This window comes from Branchiostoma floridae, chromosome 11 (genome assembly GCF_000003815.2).
Source record: "Branchiostoma floridae strain S238N-H82 chromosome 11, Bfl_VNyyK, whole genome shotgun sequence".
In the NCBI taxonomy this organism is placed as follows: domain Eukaryota; kingdom Metazoa; phylum Chordata; class Leptocardii; order Amphioxiformes; family Branchiostomatidae; genus Branchiostoma; species Branchiostoma floridae.
Window position 1 is genome coordinate 247,971 of NC_049989.1, and position 5,435 is coordinate 253,405.

The following is a 5,435-nucleotide window of genomic DNA, read 5'->3' on the forward strand; positions in this document are numbered from 1 at the left end:
CGATAAGAAATGGTACTGAGATTTTATGAACAAAACATTTTGGGGTCCGTTTGGACCCCTCTCGGTCATTTTAGTCGCAACAAAAGGTCGGGTGCTTGAGGTTTAAGAACATTTTGAATGCAAACTCAGCTCCTGTTTTGAACTCTGAACCAATCTAAAAAGTGTTTGAAGTGTCTATTGACATCTAAAGTGGTGAGTTATTTTTGGATGAAGTTGACCTTGCTGTAAGCCAGTTGAAAAATGGAAAAGCACCAGGCCTGGATGGTCTCACACCAGAGTTTTGGAAAATGCTAAAAATGAAGAATTTCCTTCTGAATTTTTGTAATGCCACTTACAATGGCAATGGGGTATATCTGGAATCATTCCCATACCAAAGAAAGGAGACCTGCGGAAAACTGACAACTACAGAGGTATCATCATCATCATCATCATCAGTCATCCATTATCAGGTGACACTAAGTGGGCTGACGTCACAGTTGAGTTGCGCGGTAGAAGGCACAAAATGGGAAGAAACGATTTGGGTGTGACTTAAAATCCTTTAAAATCTTCTTTTTCCTTGAAAATTTTGGCCCAACCTGGAGACTTTTGGGGATAGAAGGAACAGGCAAGGTCTAATCTTTCCCATTTTGGTCAAAATTTGCTCAGTTTAGCAGTTTTGGTGGGGCGTGGAAGGATTTTAGTTGTTGTGTCATATTGGTGGTATCAGGAGAAAACTGGGGTCAAAGGTGAGGTTTCTTTCATAGAGCGGGGATTCCTCGGAGTTTGAGATGGTTAACCCTCTGTTTTCTTTCAGTTTTTACAAAGATGACCCTTGTGGCTGTCTGGTGGAGAAATTTTGTTAAGATTGAAATTGGGGTTAGTACTTTTCTGAAGCCTTGTTTTAGTGTATTTTAACATGCCATCCAATGGAGTGGTCCAACTGTAATGTCAGCCCTGTACACGCCCCCTCCCCCATTTAGTATTTTAGCCCTTTTGGGTGATATAGCTGTATTACATTTGGTGAAATCCTGTTGCAATATCATATTCAAGAGCATTTGGTTAGATTGTGACCTAATTTGGTACATGAAGATCTCTAATATTTAACAAAAGTATGATATTTTTTTGTATTTTTACAGTATGAAGCATGGGTAGAGTGTATATAAAACTTTTAGAAATGACTGAGACAGCTCAGATTACTGTAAAAGTTGTACAGATCCATTGAACATGATGGACTAAGTGATGATCTATGTTATATCATTGTATGTCTTATCAATTAAGAACTATAAATCAAAAGATGCCATGCTGGGCCCCCCCCCCCCCCTCAGTACCACAGATAGGGTACATTTTTGAGGTTCTGATTCCCTACAAAGACTCACCTATTACAAAATATCCACTAAATGTAGCACTGGGTATTGTTTGCTGTACAAAAAAAAGGATTTTGTTGTAGGTAGGAACATTTTAGTTTGTTTTATTGGGTGTCTTGTTTGTACAACTTGGCGGTTTCATTCATAGAGCCTCGTATGAAAACTAGTAGAAAAAGTTGGAAAAAAAAGAAAACCGCCTATTGAAAAGTTGCAGTTTGTTATCAGAGTTGTAAAACATACCATGGAGAGTACTGAATGACGGTTGCTAAGGAACACACACCTGTGATTTTTGGAAAAAGTCATGTGACTTAGGGTACACTACTCCACTGTTTTTTTGTTCAATTCTCATTTTTCATTACCCAGAAGGGCTGACGTCACAGTTTCAAAAGGATGGTGCAATTGCGCACGCGCGGTCGAATTGCTGTGGAAGTTCGAGAATTTTCCAATTGGATATATCCTTAACAGTAAGCCTAATATCATTTGTGTTCAAGAACATCGTTTCGTGCACACGGACTCAGAACCGGAAATAATAGCACACAACATGGGAGGTACACTGCGACAGGTATTAGGAATGCAGTAGGGGCCTCCATTCGTGGAGTCAGAATCAGCATTAACTCTAAACTACTTCCGTTATTAATATTACTTTCTGTGAAAATTTTGGATGAACGCATAATCTCAGCTACATTTAAAGGCAACCCCAAAACAGATGGTGCAATCTACAACGGGGAAATCTACAACGCACAACCTTACAAGCCTTGTACACTTAATATGTTTTATGGGAAGTCCACCTCCGCCCCACAGTTGTCAGTAGGACCATCAGAGTTGGAAGTAATTCAATTTGCTAGAGTTCTAGGCGTAATCATGCTAGCTGATCTCAAGTGGTCCGCTCATGTTAACTCTATTGTCAGTAAGGCCAACCGTAGGCTCTACGTAGTACGTGTCCTAAAGAAACATAGGCTTGGTGACTATAACTTAACTCTTGTTTTCTGTGGGTTTGTAAGGCCAATTTTAGAGTATGCTTGCCCTGTGTGGCATCCAGGCCTCATCGCTCTCCAGTCTAAGTGCATTGAATCTATCCAAAAGAGGGCGTGCAGAATAATTCTAGGTCGACACTATGCTGGCTACGACCGAGCCTTTAACAGCTGTCACCTCCTTCCCTGTACCTGAGACGCCGTAGTCTTTGCTTGAAATTTGCATTGTCTGTGTATAAGTCTCCACTATTTCTGGCTGGTTACCCCCCGAAATGGGGAAGTGTTCATGGCAGGGAACTACGTACAAAGGTCAACTACGCACAGTTTAGATGCAGATCATCCAGATTCAAAAATAGCACACTACCTTATATTGTATCATTGTTGAATGCGTCTTAATGAACTTTTTAACAAATGTTATTATGTATCATACACCAATTCAGCCTTGTATGGCTGCAATGATATGGACACTTGTTTGGCGCAAATAAACCAGTCATTCATTCATTCATTCATTCATTCATTCATTCATTCATTCATTCATTCATTCATTCACATGTCATTTCCTGTTATGCTCCACACAATGGCTTGTCCGACGAGGCTGCTACTGACTTTTATGCAGTCCAGGTTACTCCCCCCACTCTATGTTACGTATTGGTGGGGATATGAATGCACAAATCTGAAAGGGGTTTTCTTTTCACAAGTCCCACAACCGCAACGGTAGTCTTCTGAACACCTTTGTCGAGCAACATAGCCTTGTTATAGGCAATATTTCCTTTCGTAAACCACGGCGCAAGCTGTGGCACATAGATCACCTACGGGCTTTCTCTCTCAAATTGATTTTTGTATGTACCGCAAACGTTGGCGCAATAGCATTGTGAATTGCCAAGCCTTTTTTACATCAAAACCCCGAGGGAAGTGACCATCGCATTGTTACTTCTACTGTCAAACTGAGCATAAGACTTCCCAAGCGCAAAGTTACAAATAAATTGCTGTGGCAGGCAGTTGCAACTGACAAGTCACTTGCATTCAAAAGTGAGGACAAGATCAGCTCTCAGTTTGAAAACCTTCCACAAACAGAACAAAACTACACCTCCTTTGTTCGTATTGCAAATGAAATGGGAAAAGAGTTCTTACCACCCAAACCTACTAACCAACAAGCAACAAGAGACATAGAGCGGGTGGTGAAAGCACGATGAGCTTTGATGAGGGCCTCAACCCGCAACATCCAACATGCCCAGGTTAACTGGAGAAGGACTTATGATCAGTGTGAAGAAAGGCGCATCAATGAGACCCTGCGTCTGTTTGAACACCCAGACAATTCCTCTGACATGAGAAAGCTGGCAAGAAATCACAGGAGAATGCTGTACATATTGAAGGGGAAAACCGTCTCAAAATTTTGGAAAACCACTTTAAGAAACATTTTGAATGCAAACTCAGCTCCTGTTTTGAACTCTGAACCAATCTTAAGTGGTGAGTTATTTTTGGATGAAGTTGACCTTGCTGTAAGCCAGTTGAAAAATGGAAAAGCACCAGGCCTGGATGGTCTCACACCAGAGTTTTGGAAAATGCTAAAAATGAAGAATTTCCTTCTGAATTTTTGTAATGCAATGGGGTATATCTGGAATCATTCCCATACCAAAGAAATGAGACCTGCGGAAAACTGACAACTACAGAGGTATCATCATCATCATCATCAGTCATCCATTATCAGGTGACACTAAATGGGCTGACGTCACAGTTGAGTTGCGCGGTAGAAGGCACAAAATGGGAAGAAACGATTTGGGTGTGACTTAAAATCCTTTAAAATCTTCTTTTTCCTTGAAAATTTTGGCCCAACCTGGAGACTTTTGGGGATAGAAGGAACAGGCAAGGTCTAATCTTTCCCATTTTGGTCAAAATTTGCTCAGTTTAGCAGTTTTGGTGGGGCGTGGAAGGATTTTAGTTGTTGTGTCATATTGGTGGTATCAGGAGAAAACTGGGGTCAAAGGTGAGGTTTCTTTCATAGAGCGGGGATTCCTCGGAGTTTGAGGTGGTTAACCCTCTGTTTTCTTTCAGTTTTTACAAAGATGACCCTTGTGGCTGTCTGGTGGAGAAATTTTGTTAAGATTGAAATTGGGGTTAGTACTTTTCTGACGCCTTGTTTTAGTGTATTTTAACATGCCATCCAATGGAGTGGTCCAACTGTAATGTCAGCCCACTATGAAGTCTCTCCAGATGTCTCTGTCGCACATGACAGACATAAGGTCTCTGCCTTGGAGACCAACGTCCTCCTCGATCAACCTCCTAAGGGTCTGAGATGGTCTACCACGTCTTCGCATTTCGTCGGGCTGCCAGAGAAGAACCCTTCCGGCCATCTCGTCGTGACGCATCACGTGACCGGCAAGAGACAAACGCCGGTCTCGGATGACTCTGGTAATCCTTGGCAGGCCGTTGTAAAGTTGTGTGTTGGTGGTATGACTCTTCCAGTCAACATTCAAGGTGGCACGAAGGAGCCGGGTGTAATTCCCGTCAAGTTTTCTACACATGGTTTTGGTTAGGGACCAAGAATCAGACCCATAAAGCAGAATTGACACAACGCTTGATCTGAAGACTTTGATCTTGGTGGCATTCCTAATTTGGGCCTTCCAGACCTTTCTAAGGGCATGAGATGCTCCCCATGCTAGACCAATACGGTGCTTGACATCGTAGGCTGTGTTGGAGTAGCTGCCTAGAGACTTGAAGTCGCTAACTTGTTCTATAACGGTTCCGTCACTACTAGCTAGTAAAGCCTGAGGGTCGTCAGGAGGGTTAATGTGCATGACCATGGTCTTGGACGCATTTAGGAGAAGACCAATCTCCTGGGTTACAGACTCAACACGGTGTACGAAGTCTTGCGCAGCCCGTATTGTGTCTTCGAGTAGGCAGATGTCGTCTGCAAAATCTAAATCCGGCAGAACCACTGCTGGGTGACGGGAGCTTTGTCTTCTCCTCAGAGTGAGGCCGTCGTTGATATTGACAGCCTTGCGCAGTGCATAGTCCAATGCAACGATGAAGAGAAATGGAGCCAGGGGACCACCCTGCAGGACACCAGTATTGATGTTGAAGGTGTCAGTTTCACCTTCAGGGGTGAGGACTGTAGCGATGG